This window comes from Acipenser ruthenus, chromosome 14 (genome assembly GCF_902713425.1).
Source record: "Acipenser ruthenus chromosome 14, fAciRut3.2 maternal haplotype, whole genome shotgun sequence".
Classification (NCBI taxonomy): domain Eukaryota; kingdom Metazoa; phylum Chordata; class Actinopteri; order Acipenseriformes; family Acipenseridae; genus Acipenser; species Acipenser ruthenus.
In genome coordinates this window covers 18,269,291-18,285,934 of record NC_081202.1, presented here as the reverse complement: position 1 = coordinate 18,285,934, position 16,644 = coordinate 18,269,291, and positions in this window count along the sequence as shown.

Sequence of the window (16,644 nt, the reverse complement as noted above, 5' to 3'; positions counted from 1 at the left end):
ATTTAAGTCATATTTTTGTGTGTGTGTTTTTATGAATTAGGTTTGATATTGATTAAACTGTTATAAACTATGTTTGTCTTCTCTAACTATAGGCTAGAGTCGTTTTTCTATATACTAGACTTTAATTTATCAAAACAGGCCCTTTTTTAAAAAATAGACCTGCGGTGTCTTGCTGTGTACTTGCAGAGAATGACGAGACGGACACCATGCTAGGTTGAACTGTAAACAAGTTTACTGGGAGTAATAAATACAGATGCAGACATGTTCTTGGTTAGGAGCACCTTTTTTGTTATAATTCATACATGCCAACAGTCTGATGTGGTCGGGACAGTCCCGACTTAATTCCTAGCAAGTGTCCCGCGTCCCGATACATAGAAAGAAAGTCCCGATATTTACACATAAAAAAATCATTTATTCTGCACAGCAGAGTTAGTGAAAACCACACGCTGTGCTCTTCGGCTGACACATCTGCTGATCACCAACTTACCACTATACAAAGGTAAGAACGCTTCATTGTGTAAATGTTTAGTGTCATGCTGGTCGTGCAGTGTCGAGTTGAGGAGAACAGTTTCCAGATGTTGGCAAATATAATGAAATCATGTTTTGGGATATACACCAATCAAGCATGTATTTTAAACTTGCACACGTCTTAAGGACATACTAAAAACCAGGTCACTACACCTTTAAGTCAATAAAAAAAACCCTCCTGGAAAGAAGCCAGGCCTCACTACTGCTTGATATCACAATGAGGCCTACTCAAGGCCATCTTATTTTGCTTGCCTTTAATTCCACATTTTGCAAACTGAATTGCACCAGTTTTCGATGTTGTTTCTTTTTTTTCATTTTATAACCCCTCCTCTATAAAATAATGTTTCACACTCAGTCCTCAACTTCTTTCTGCTTTAATATCAACATACCTGTACTTCAATATTGCAGAGATTCCAGAGGTAAATTCTCGCCTACTTTTTCTTATAGGCTTAGATTAAATTGTGAAATCACAGACGCCCATTGCGATTGTGCTTTAGAATATGCTTAATTAATTAAGCATGGACTGCTTGTGAAGAATTCATAAACTACTAATGAATTAATAAGACAGCTTATTGAATTTGACCTGAAAAATATCTCCTCATAAATTCTTGATGAAGAAATGTTACACATCACAGTGGTTTCCAAGAGAGTGATTGCCCTTATGAATGATTTAAACATTGTCAAATTTAACTAAAGTTCTCTAGAACTCGCACTCTAACACATTCAGCTTGGAATACTGTCAGGGGTATATGGGGTTTACTTTGTTCATAACAAGTTCATATGCAGATGTTTTGGTGTTATTGTTTTTTTTTTAGATCATATTGTTCATGATCAGGATGTGACATGCATCAGGGTCCTGACACTAGACAACTGATACACTAGACACCTGGTGGAAGAGCCCCATACAGTACGGTTTACCACATTGACTCATATCAGTGTAGCAGCGACTGACCACAGTGCTGTCTCTAAACATGTTCCAGCCAGATGGCTGTTGCAAAATAGAATACACAAATAGACTTGTATAACACTGTACTAATGTGGCAATTCAAGCACAGTAGATCAACACTGACATACTGGTAATATAAAATTGTAATTAAAAGCTGACATATACAAATTTATCATTTTTTTAAAATATAAGTGCAATCTCTATTGGCATTTAAAGCAAACTAAACAATTATCCAGAACCGGTAGATGGAAATACCAGTAGCACCTCCTGCATTACTGTACATTAGATGTTTTGCAGTGGGTTTTGACACAGGAGTCTCTTTTTTAATCAAGTGCAAAGGCAACATTTCTCAGACGAATAAAACAATTGTAATGATATAAAATTAGAAATAACTACAGAGTTCTTTTCTTGATGGTTTTATATTGTTAGAAATAAAAATATTCTCTGAAAGTCCTCCTTGACTTTGCACTTGCTTGAAAATAGGGCCATAATGCTGCATCAGACAGGTTCCAGTGTAACCCCATTTCCATTAGAAAAAACTAATTTTGTTATTCAGTTAATAGACTTAAATAAAACTTATTTCCCTTTTGTCTTAAATTTCATTAAGATTGGAATTGCCATCCATTGATCTCTATTGCTTCACGTCTGTATGACAAACATCTCAGCCGTTTCATTAATTAGTAACTATTAAAATACATATCAAAAAGAATGTTCAGTGGGGTGAATCCACATCTTGTAAATAGTACTGGGGATAAAACAAGGCTAAAGCTGATGGGACCACCACATTTCCACACTGTAGAAAAACAACATTTAATCTGAATGCACTTTCCTAACCTCAACCTTAAGAGTCACTGTAATATAGAAAGTGACCTTGTCAGCTTATAATTACACAATGAAAAATACTGAAAAATACTATCATGGTACTATTATAATACCCTAGCAGAACTGCATTTCCAGCAATGGAAACACAATGGATTTGGAACTGTACAGTATTTCACAGGGGTTTGATGTGGTAACACATTTGTATTTACATGGTAGTCCCAAGTCCCAAGTCAACAGACTTTAAAACTGTAATGTACTGCCATTTCCTTTACTCAGCCACTTTAATTACTGTAGCAGAACCTGGATGCCCTAGTGGCCTATAGATGCACCAGATTATTTCTGTCAACACCTGCAATGGCCTGTAAATGATTCTTGTCATTAACCACCCCCAATCCCACTCAGGAATTATGTGATGAAGATTTCTCTCCATGTTATTTAAAGCATTCCTGTACCAATTATAAGGAACAGTGGAGTTCACATGCATATAAACACCCAGATTAGTAATCAAATTTAATTGTAATTTACACTGAACATGTGTGGTACCTCAACTGTTTGCGTTCAAACACTTTGTTGAGGTTAACTATGTTGAAAATATATCAATGATACACAATGTAATAATAATAAGCAATGAATCAAGTTTGATGAATGGTAAAATACTTGGATGGTTCCGTATTTATATTTCATTCTACACTGCACTGATTTCTTTACATGCTCAGATTAATTGGAAAAGCAACACGCTTAGTTGGTCCCAGGCAATATGACATACATTACATCCCAAGATTAAAAAGAAAGAGCGCATAATCATGAATATTACAATATGCATATTCAACACAGCAAAGCTATTTTTTGGATGCATATTGCAGAAATACAATACTACCCCTCAATAAAAAGTGACAGATACCCATCAAACACTCCCTTCATAGAGGAATGGTAATATTGAATGTGCACAACCGTAAACTGATAACAGACCATTGCAACATCATTAAGATAGTTCCACAAGTCATCCCATTTTTGTGTAATCTTTTGCAGAGGTCTGAACTCAGCATCTTTAACTAGAATGTCCATCAACTCTAACTCCACAAACTCTAAATCAAACTTAATTTGCTGATTCATCCCAAAATCCATTTAAACCAATATGTGAGTCATCAATCAATCTAGTTTTACCAGTACCATAATATTTCTAGTTAGTAATTTAGCCAGATATGATAGATCTTTTTAATTTAAGATATAAATAGAATAAAGTCCACTGAGGCAAGTCAGATGCTGATCTAATTATATCATTGCTGGCTTCAACTGCAGCTAATATTATATCTGCCCACTACTAATAAAAACCCAGTCTTCCTCTGTCTCATTCATCATTCTTTCATTGACCTTTGTTTATGTTGATTATGCTGAAGGTTTGTGCAAAGTGTCTAGCTGAATTTCATTTACTTCAGTGTTTTGTTCTAATGGTGTCAGATATGTATCCATATTTATTGTCTGTCTTGTTATACTAAACATGGGTTTTCGCCCAAATTCTCAGGGATGTGCACATGGTTGTTGTCCTGATCTCATGCATTGGCTGAATGTGTTTAACTCGTGTTCATTTACAGTAATAAAAAGAAAACTGTAGGGATCAAGAACTGTTGGTGATATTGTTTGTTCGATCGCAAATTTCAATAACCTAACTCCTCCTACATTATTATAATTGACAAACCGTATGGGTAGAAATAAAATGCTCGCATTTAGCAATGGCAATATGTTACAAATATCATCCCAGCAGTTTGGGGATCATAGTGGAAACACTACCTAATCCTAACCTTAACTCCAAATTGACAGGGTCATATTTTAATTATCCTCAATGAACCCCAAGCAAATAGATTAGATTGAAAGTAACAGTCACACCCACTCACACTTTATAAGCCCACTATAGCTATTCATGGTGTGCTAGCAATTTCCTTCACTGTACAGTTAGAGAGTGATCTCCTAGGGGCCTTGGTTTGCACCTAATTGACCACTAAGCGACCTCAGTGTACCAGCAATGGTAAAACAGTTCACACTTTTCCTGATACAAGCAGAGCTACTGAACGATACATGGTACTGCTACTACAATGGATCATCATTGTGCTGGAACACAGCATTGCAGCCGTCACTGGATTGCCATCTTTTGGTAAGTGTATCCTATCAAAATCTGCATCTGACTTACAATGTACTGCCAGGCTTGTTAGGGATTTACAATAATTACGTACATTATTTCACACAATCATCTTCCCTGCACATAAAAAACAAAATAACACAAAAAAAAATAAAAAATGTTTTGCTTATTGTTCAAGGCCCATTATGATTGTTGGGTTTCACTGGGTCAAAAAACTGATTCTACAAATAGATTCAAGACTTTACATTCAGTAGATATGTTTATGTAAAACATCAGCACATTAGCGTTAGTGTTTTAGCACAATGTACTGTTTGGGAAGTTAATAATTTGCACCGATTTTCATAAAGGGCCTTGCTTTTACTGTAACCAGTGCTTTTTTCGTGAACATGGATTACAGTCAATGTAGAGATTCATTGGGGACCCCTAGTGAAAACACTGCTGCTGGACGATTACAGTGAGTCGTGTGTGCTTGACTCCCTCCTGGTTCACAGAGAATGCTGCATTGGCCTTGTATTGCACCATATTGAGCAGGTGCCTGGTGAGTCAAGACCTCACAGGCTGAGCCCTTTTCTCCAGGGTTTTGCTGCTTGGTATTAGCAATTCAAATTATGTTGAAGTGTAGTAAAATAAAATTAAAAAAAATAATTTAAAAAAGACTTGTTTGTTCTTTTAATTATTGTTGACCTTTATTGAGCTACAGTTCAAATTACATGTTGTTTATTGGTTTTCAAACATAAATTGCCTCAAAAGAAAATCGAAGGAAATAAATAGTCTATCAAAGCCCATTGAAAAAAATAACATTGGTAATTATCTAATAGTGCATCAGTCACTTTTCCAAACACCATTTAATTAAAATTGTTTTCCTTAAATCAAGCTGTCATTCTGTTACCTTGTTATATTTGAATAAATGCAAGGATGGATTCCAAAGTGGAAAAAAAATAGATTAAGGGTTAGGATTAAGATTAGGACTAGGGCTAGGGTTAGGGCTATAATTACCGTTAGGGCTAAGGCTACACCATGAGCATTCATGAAGTACTGCAGTTGTTTCATGAATTATGGTAGCTGAATAATTAATGACCACCCTGATAAATGAAATAAACACAGCACTCTGTGTATGTAATCTTTTTATAGAACAAGTCCACAGTATTCAAAATAACCTAAATTAAACAGTTGAAATGTGTTTCCATAAAGGAATTACATTGTTTTAACTCTACTATTCATTGGTCTAGATAATCAAATCAATCAAATCATTAATTTGTTTTAAGGGGCTTTGACTACAAAGAGACAAGGTTTTTTTAATCCCTCATTTTGGATGGCAGCAGAGAATGTAAGTCATGTAATGCACCAATTACAACTGTACTGCTTAATTTGCAGGATCTAGTGTTTTAACAAGAAATCTACAAATCTACACAAGTGATTAGCTTACATCCTGAGGAAAGAAGCTAGATCAAGCTGTATTAAATTTGCATGTTAAAACCTCGAAATAACTGTGAGCATCTGTTTCCCGCTTGTCAGCCAAGATAAGAAACACATTACATGTTTGTGCCTCCAGACTCTTTACTCAATTAACACATTCATTGCATTACATGTATTTAAAATATGCAAACATTCATAACAGTTAATGAGATAATATCATGCAAGACGTCACGTGCAGCAAATAGATGAATGACTTTTCAGCGTATGCGTGTTTTACAGTTAATGATGTGTTTCTCTGATGACACCAAGCAATACAAACTCCTGCTGGCAATAGGTGTCACCTGGGATGCAACTGATGAATAAAACACCACAGACTATTGGTTCTCGTTTTATTAGGGTATTTTTAGACATAATTTAAAAACTTAATTTTATGTTTTTTTTGTGAAATGCCTACTGCAACGGTTGTTTGACTTGGGTGACCTTTTCCATAACGTGCCCCCCCCCCCCCCCCCCCCACGCAGTGCACACACACCAGTTCTGTTGTGACCTGAGCGAGGTCGGAGCCACAGTGTTCGGTTGTCATCTAGTGTTTGTTTCCAACCAGAATTTTAAATTGTTCTGGTTTCTTTGAAGCATGAAGTTAACGTGATTCCAAACTGGGGCTACCTGTAATGATGGGCAATTAAAATGAAAAACAAGTACCTCACAACAACTGCAAACAGCTCACTTCTACCATAAGACCATTGGTTCTCATGAGGCTAGCATTTTACACTTCTACTCCGTCCAGCAGGGTGTGAGATGCACCCTGTTGTTACAGCTTCATTCATGAAATGTAAAAGAAGAACCCTATAAAAGCCTTCTTAATGACCCCACTCCAACTAATCCCCTCCACCCCCCAACCCCCCTACTGAGTGGATGCGGCATGCCGGGTGTCTTTGTTAATAGAAACGCGCAAAGGATTAGCTAGAGTAGAGATATCTAGGAAAAGGTATTCAATAAAATGGTTTTCCTCCTGGGGTTTGTACCACATTTTCATTTTTCAAAATGTTTCACTCAGCAAGTTGGAAACTTCACCTGACATTCTCATTAAAACTGAAAGAGCAGAAACAAAGTCAACTATGAAATTAAAGTGCGATCAGCATTTGCCCATTGAATCACCATGTAAACCACCAGTGACCAACTTTTCTATTTTACTGGTGGATGTTGGCATGATAGCATTTCAAATCTATTGTGTACGCAAGAGGGAAAAAAATAATATTTTATTTTTCTTAAACTAAACAAAAGGATACCATGTACTTGGCAATTAATACAGTCACATTCCTTTACTTGTTTTGAAATTACAATGACTGGGCCTTCATTGATGGTCTATTTTTGGCAGTTACTCACACACATACATCAGATAGAGAGAGGCAAAATATTGTCAATACCACCATGTCAATGAAGTCATGTGGAGACACTGGAACCTATTGTATTTATGAATCTGTTAAAGCCTATTTAGAAAGTCATTTAATATAGTTTGGTATTCATGTCACTTTTCTCAAATCTTTGCTTGCTGTGTTTTCCCTCCTTATAGAGCAGTTACAAGTTTAATTTATAAAGCCCACTACCTTTTCAAATATTTAAATAGCAAATTAAAAAGTTTAAACAATAGATTTTGAACTTTAGAGTTAAAAAGCACCTCATCAGGGTAAAGGTTACAGGACCACATTGCATATCTCCAGAGGTCTTGACTTTCTATTTCCCCTTGTTAATTAATTGCTTGCTGAATGTAACTTACTCTGTGAGTGGTACTTTGTGAAAACAACAGATTGTAAAGCTACAAACCACATTCTCTATCTTTTCCCTTGGCTGTGGAGATTATTGGATTCTTGAAGCTAAATCTTTGAAGTGAGATCTAAGCAGTAAACTGGGCCATTTTACCTTATTTGAATCCCTTATCGAATTAATTACCAAGTTGTAAAAGTAGCATCTTATAGGCACTATGCACAGAGGTCGCATGATGAATCAGTGACTGGTCTCCTCTCTCTTTAGTCCTAATCATCAGACAACACAGATGATAATACAACAAAAAAGTATTCTTAATATTGCACAAGCAAAGCTAATAAGTGTGAGGACTTCCACATAGTGAAATTGTTTATAAAGGGCAGCTGATCTAGCAAAACCTGTTTACATACGGGAACCAGATAGAAAACCCACCAAGAACACAAAGCATGTAACCCTATTATTCATTTTGTAACTTTCAATGCATTTATGTTTAATGTAGCAGTGCCCGCAGTTTCTGGACCCACAGAACAGCTGTTTAAAGCTGCATATTGGCAAGGATCTGTTACAAGTATTATTTGGGGGCTGATAATCGGATTTCCAGATATATCCTACTTTGTTAAAATGTATAATCCTACACTGCTGCCGAATCAAGTAAAAAAGTCACAGAACTCTAGTGACCATTAGATTTCTTTTTCAGAACATGGTATCACTGTCAAGAGAAGGTGTAGGTGAAAGTATAAAGCAGGTGGAGCACTTGATTGTTATGACTGTATTTTCTTTACAAGGTTGACATGTACTAGCCTTTCAGTTTCTGTGACAGTAACTTCTGACTGTACCCAGAATTTATAAGCTACACTTACTCATTATGTGTTGTTATGCCTGCTCATTCTCTGCAGAACAGCTAAGACTCGCATGCATAATGCCATAGTCCATGAGAGGAAACACCCATTTTATCAGGTAATAAGAATGCATAAATGCCTAGGGCCTTAGGATTTATGATTTCCATTACATGAGAGTAGATGTTAAAACTTCAGGCTGATTTGAACTCGGCTCTCGCCAAGATAAGAACCAACTAAGACATAGCTTTACAGTAAACTAATATCATCCATCTGCATCTCCATCCATTTGTGTTTCCTTCCATCTGATGATGTAGATATCCTTCTGCCTGGTGTTGATGGCTGAAGTGTAATGCTGGCTCCAGGGATCAGCTTGGAGATATATATCATCTAAAGTGCACCAGTAACCCAGCATTTTGGTATCACTTGGATTCGTTACATACTGTATATAACTCTTAGGAGTATTATCTGTGGGCTTCACTGCATCCACATCTAAAAAATGAAAGGCAACTGCTACCTTATTTGTTGCACACTGCAGCGTTCATTTAAGTGTAGCTTTTTTAAATTGCTCATAAATCAGAGTGGGTTATTAATCTAAACCATGATTAATCTGTCTTCTTTTTTTTTTTTTTTTTAGTGTAGGATATAGGATTTATGTCGAAAAGTCTGCGTTATTGTGAAATGTGAACCAATATACCAATATGTAAGAAATTACATTTACACGTATACATTTTATGTTTAAAAGCAGTACCTGAGTCAAATCTTCATTTTGTGATTAATAATACATTTTATGTGTTAAGGGTGTCTCTTGTACGAGAACCAAACCGCTTTGCTTCACAAAGTTTTCACAAAACAGCACGCAACAGCAATAATCTTATAATTATCTGATGAAACGTCAGATAAAGAAGTTATGAAACTCAGTTTATAATATACTTTCCGTTTATTTTCCCCATACTGAGTTTACAAAGCATTGATATTCATAGAGAAATGGGAAAATTATAATAATATACATAAATTGGTTTCACAACTTCAAGTCTGAGGTGCTTAAAAAATCCTCAGTTTATCTCTTTTTTGGTCAGGGATCATATGAGACAGTGTTTTTGCAAGCAGCAAACTTTACAGTTTCTACATTCCAGTTTTAAAAAGCCACAAGGAACAAATAGAGAATGTATTACAAGACAGGAAGTTTTTTTTATAACATGTTATTTGTATCTAGATTTAATAAGATGTGAGTGATTGTGGCAAAGTGGCAAATAGTGTGCAGGTGCAGGTGATTAAAGAACAGACAGACAATTGTAATCCAGGTGCAAAGGTTTGTTTTTATTAGTTGCTTTTGTCCAGTGCCTGACGGCAAAACAAACAGGAAATAATAATGCTGGTAAGTAATACAGCGGCGTGTATTACTTACATTTATAATCCCCCAAGCTGGTCCTGAAATAATAGTCCCGTTCTTGTATCTCCACTTTAAACACAAAACACATACATGGTTAGTGCGTGAAATAGTGATTATGGTGCAATACCGTTTTACAGTGGTACAAGTGAAGTGCTGTTCTGGGTCAGCTCTGGAACGTGTTACTGTCAACAACAGACAGTACAAACAAACACTCATGATTATTTCACCAACAGTACGGGTCCTTCCAGGTCAATGACACAACCAAAACGAAGGAACAGATAACATTGCTTTGACCCCTATTTATACCGTCACTCATGACCCATTGGTAAACGATTGCAGCTGCTTTTTATGATCTGCAGCTGCCACATCATTTCTCCTCCAGGTCAATGAGTTAGTGTACCGAAGCTCTGTCTCTTTTCTACGTGACCGACGGAACAAAGTGTCAGGCCAAGTAGTCCAGAGTACTCTGTTCCCGTTACTTAGCGCCCTCACAGGTCGAGAGGGAGATTTACCACAAAGAATCATTGTCTTTCTGTCACAGTGATATACAGAGATGATAGAGAGAAGACAGGAACCAACACCAAAAAAGACAGCAAAAAGTCTAAAAAAGTCGGCCTAATATTTTAGTAAAGGATCTTATCTGACAGCACCTTAATGTCATCAAGCTGTGACTAGACAATAAAAAGTAATATTTTTTTACAAAATGAGCTCCTCGCTTTATAAAATGAAATCATATAGGAATCCATTATTCCATTTTTGATAGAAGCGTTTCTACAGAAATGACATCTTGAGCATGATGTTAGGTTTGAGATATCAGCTGCAGTGATGTAATTGAAAATATGCAAAATATAATCTTCCCCTTGTACAAAATGTAAAACATTTTTTTCAGATATGGGTCAAAATGCATTTTTCTAATTTAAAAAAAAAATCACATTGAATCAGATCCATGATGTAGGTTCCTGATGAACAATAAAACAGTGAAGGAAGTGTAATTTGGTTATAATTAAAACATGAAACCAGTTCCATAAGATTCCATTGTAACTCTCAGAACATTTTTATTTTGCACTTGACCCTTTGTCTCGTAGATCTGGAAATGCAATGTCTTTGAGAAAGATGTATAATTCTTGTGCTTTTCTCTTCATGTGTCATTTCCAGTCATAGTCCCTGTGTTTTCTCAAGACAGTCATTAAAGACATTAAGGCCCCTAGAGCCAGTTATGTGATGTACAGCAAAGTCATTTTTGTGACAGCTAAGGTAAGAGGACAGCGCTTAACAGCTGAAGGGAGGAAAGCCGACTGTTTTCTGAGGTAATCTGTCAGCTGGCAGGTATCTGATAAGCTAACCCAATCAGTACCACCACTGCACCAAACTTAATCCAGGCATGCCATTAAAATTTGTGTCGCTATTGGAGGAAAGCAAGCTGACTATTCCACATGCCTACTGGCATTCCCTGAAAAGATCATGTCATTTCTTAATTCCATGACATTAATAACAATTCAGAAATGCTTAACCACCAATAGAAAAATGTTTATTAACCTATTCGAATTAGGATACAGTAACAGAATGTGAAGTCACTTATTGTGGATGGTTTTATTACTTTTATTGGTTGTCCAAAATGTTTTAAAAAGCTAGCTGCAGAAACATCCACCAACAGACAAATACGCTTTACAGATAACAAAAAAACACTTTTCTATGTACTGTTACAATTAACACTTGCATGGATCAGTCATCCACCAGTGCAGCATCAACTGCTATAAATTACATATAGCATTATGTTGTTTCACTTGGGTGAAACATGGTCTGTGAGATGCAGAGACCCATAAACTGTCAGGAAGATGAATAACACTGAAGACACCCATGACCAGTTTAGCTATTTACTACACTATATGAGGTCCAGGGCCATGTTTCTGGATTACCATGTAAGGTTTTAAAGTTAGGCTACGGAATGACTTAAATGCATTTTATTATTGACCTATTTCATTGTGGAAGTAGTATGTGTTTAGGAGGGTGACTGCTTCTCATATTGAATAAAAACAATTCCCACTGTGAAACAAAAGAAAGCATTACCTAAAAATCCCATGGAAACAAATTTACAGTGACAAGGGAAATATAGGCAGTGGTACTTGTTTCCATTAGCTTGTGGAGAGAGAAAAAGTTGAGAGCAAAAGGGTGCATTTGCTTAGTAACTACAGTATACCAAGTGATTCTTCTGTGAAAAAAAAGCAAGCAGATCTTTTAGTGCTACTTGTGACTTTGACGATCCTGTGAGCTCTATACATGGCTACATTTTTGGCCACCAAAGAGGAAAAAGAACAAATACAGCAGAAATAGAAATGATTCTCTACTTTATTGTTTAAAGTATGCTTTTAATATCACATCCTATAAAATATTCAATAGCCTGGCTAACATTCTGAAAGAATGTGCTTTATAAAACAAAACATTATTTCTCTATAAGGGATTAGGCCTGCGTTTAAAACTATCAAAGAATTTTGACATGTGGTCTGTCTGACGTAGTCTGAAAATCATCACATTATGATAAATGGCTATCTGCAGGAAGGGAGAAGTACATCTTGACTCAGAAACATTAATGTTTGTGTCATGGAACACACTGAACTGTACAACCCTGTCTGGTAGATGTAGTTGCCACAGAAATACAAAGAGAGATTAGCTCAATGGAAAAATGGTACAAGAATGGTTACAAATGCTGTATTTGTGAATTCCTAAAATAGAAACATAATAATCTTCCAAAAATAGAAATCCCCTTCAGATCATTGTGATTGCACAGCCTTCTGGGTATTGCAAACAAAGAATGACGGGGTGTGTGAAGGAAGACATATTTGAGAACTACAGTATAATACTCAATGATTATATTTAGGCTTTGCAGCTTGCTCTATGCTGGCACAGCAAACATCGCTTTCTCTAGCTGCCTGCCACTGATCTTGGCATTTGTTTCTGAGCGCGGATGGTTACTCTACTCTATCTTAGTATATTAAAAAAAAGGTGCTGAAGGATAATAACACATTTTGATTTTGTTGCCCTATTTCTGTGTATACCAAATAATGTGTAAACATATCACACTACTGGCATTTTTTTGGTAGTTGTATTGCTGCCTGCTCAAAGAAGTTGAACAAAATGGAAAACCAGCAGTCTTGACAGTGACACCCATTACTGCACTCTGCTAAAATGGCTGATCTGTAACCGATTTGCTATCCCAGGCTGTATATTTCTTCTGCCAACAATGTACTGCCTGGCAACTTTATTAGTAATCAAGGTACCCAGGTGCTGTATAACAGGAGGACATGTCTGTGACAAGATAGCTGGTGCATGACGTCACATTCCTGGAAGGAACACACAGACTGGCAGTACTGAGATTGAAACTGAGCGACACAATGGCTGCGCTCAGTGTTTTATTAAACAAATAAATACCATATTTAAACAAAACTGCAAAAGGCACTTTGGGCCAAAATAAATATACAAACAAAACAGTGGATGAAAAACAAACAACTACCATGCTGGTCCTCCAGCATGACGTAGCAATTGTTTGGTTTTAGTTTTAGTTTCAATTTTAGTCGTTTACCTCCTGACTCTCTACTACAGTCATCGACTCTGAACACTGTGCAGCCAGTCTGCAGGTCTTTTATATTCTGGCAGAGGGGTTAACTAGCTAGTAATTATCTTATTACCCCTCGGCCAGAGTCTGCACGAGTTTAATGATGATGCATGACTGTCAGCTAATTAAATACTCAGTAGCTGATCAGTCACGTATCTTCATGAGGTTCTTAAAATAGAACAATAACACATAATGGCAGCAGCTTTTGTCCGCACCACAACAATAAAATATATAAGAAATCATAATAATAATACAAAGGGGCGAGACACTCCGCCACAATGCCCCACACCATTCCAAATACAATTGGGTAGACAGGTCCTAATAAAGTGGCCAGCAGTGGATAAAGTATGAAAAAAAAATCTGTTAGGATTAAATATGTCTAAACTTGTACTTTATTGTTAAACTGGTAAAATGCACAATAATGACATACATATCTTTATAAAAAAAAATATGATAGAAATCTACAGCACTGGCAAAATGTTTTAATGTATGTATTGTTTTTTATCACGATAGTACAAGTATTTTGCTTGTTATGATATAGACCAAGGATGTGGTATATATTTCAAATTGTATGAACAGCTTTTTCTGCACTTCATGATAACTGCTGGTATTCTATGACTGCCTGCCATGTAGGCCTAAGTGGGATCATGGAACTTGAGCATATAGACTGTTAGCTGCATTGAAATATAGTCCCACAGGAATAAAGAGGAAATCCTGCCACTCAATAGATATGCAAAGTACCCGTCTGTATCACAAGCATCACACTGCTTTGCTTTCAGAAGAATTAGGATTTACTTTTTTTTTTTTTTTATTTTTATAGTTAACTTTATAATACTTTACAATACTTTATATTATAATGCATTTTCCCCTTTTCAAGCCACTTGGATAAAGTGAGTACAATGTGTTTTTGTAACACATCCATGGTGTGGTTTATTTCTAAGATACATTGTGTTTCATGTCCTCACATCAATAACCATAGCGTTGTTTCCGTATTCAAACAGGGTTTGACATGATAAAAAGGGGTTTGTTTTAATCGGAATAGAGTCAGCACACATCTATTGGACATAATGGTCTAGGTCAGGCATGGAACCAGTGTCTCTGGAGACCAAAGCAATTATAGTACAATATTAAAAACAAAATTGGTTGCAAGTGAATAAAAGCAACAACAGTTTATTTAATAGAAGCAATGAATGTATTTGTACAGTGTGAAATGTAATACTGCATTGTGTGTTAGCTATAGGAAAAATAAATGAAGTAAACATCAAACATGGAAACCATGGAAGATCAATGAACTGAGGACCCATTTGAAAATAATATACAGAATACATTGTTGATTTGAAAATGTGTTTCTCTATATGTTTTCTGTTAAACACAAGTTTTACTTAAATAACCCTTGTAAAAGTTTACCACAGTATTTTTGCACAGTGCTTTCCTTTACTTTTACCATGCTTTCACTATGCTTTACTACACTTTGCTATGCTTTTACTATGGGAAAAAAGAGAATACACAGTCCTCAGAAAATGCCAATAAAAATGATAATGAACCATATCTGTGTGATATAAATCTTTGGCGTTATAGCAATTTGTTTCTTCATTTCTTTTCTCTTAGGTAACTGTCATGTTGAACCCCCTGCATGTCTGCTAATACATGTACAAGTACAAATACAAGGGCAACATTAGATTTTGCCTGAGGAGTTTCCATAACATTGAAACTATGAAGATCATGTTTTATGAGATATTAGCAGTAGAAGTATTGGCAACATTGGGGCTGCAGTGGTTGAATAACAATTACATAAGCTCGAGCTCCCTTCATTAGCATGCTTAATACATATAGAACTGTCAAAAACAAAACATATATTTTTAACTGATGGGTGACACTATAGGTCAAAATGAGGGATAAGAAAGGACTGCACTAAAACACTGGGAAGCCGTTTCATTGGAATTTGGAGGAAGTCTCTTCAGTTGTGAATTCATGTGAATATCTATTGTTAATGGAACCAACCATGACAGCACAGTTTACATAACAATGAGTCCTCTTTGTTAAAGGGGTTTTATGAAAAGGCAGAATGGCGAGGCACCCAGAGAGCTTGCACAAGGTGGCTAGGTATGCAGAGGCTCCCCGGGTGTATTTTAGTTAATTGATTAAAGAAACTCAGGGGCTTCATTCGGGCTGCAGCAGTATGTAGCCCTGCTGGAAATCCCTCCCACCCACTCTATATGATTTAAGTTATTTGAATTGCAATATTAAGCCCACTAGGCCCACATTAAAATAGCCTCTTTAGCACTCTTGATGAAGTAACATTTAAATGTGGCAAAACTATGCTTAAAAAAAGGAAGTTGAACTAGAAATAGGATGGATTTTATCAGGATAATTCAGTACTGTACTAAATACAGATTAAGGTAATTCCATCCTGTTAGCTGCAGTCAATCAAACACAAAACATTAAACCAAATATATCCTTACTTTAACCTTTTCTTTTACCAGTATGTTGATCCTGCTGATACAACTTGAAAACTAAGAAATCTTTGAACTATGAAATTAATTAGATGTTTTATGTGATGTTTTTGTTTTAGCCCTAAATGAAAACAAGATTATGCAGCTTCAATACTTTAGCAAGAGTCACAGCATCAAATTCATTAAACCATTTAATATGGACATTTAGCATGTTTTTGTTTCACTAAAATTGAATATGAACTATTTTTTACCAAGTTTTCACAGCAGAAAAAGCACTGTGATAACAATACATCACTATGGCTTTAAATGCACCTTCAAATAAATGTTAAAATTATTTCATGAAGTGCTTGTCGACATCCGTTTTACCTCAGTCCAGCTCCTCTATAATTGTTCCAGTTGTCTATAAACTAAGATATCTCTGGGGGTTGAGTGTACATTTTATGAATTGCAACTGCACATCCACTTCAGCTTTACTCAATGACTCGTTTAATTGAAAGTGACGATTAGTGTGAAAAAAGCTAACTATAACAATTACTAAGAAACAGCACATAAAAGGTACAGAATGATTTATATTCACTGAGGGATTTGTTATTTTCCCTTTCCTGATGTTTAGCAATATCCTAGTATGCTTTGAAACCACACTTTTAATGTTCTACATTATTTATTTATGCCATTTATAACCTGACACTAAAAAAATACTTTAGATCCATATTTCCTAGGCTCACACAACAAAACTGTTTTC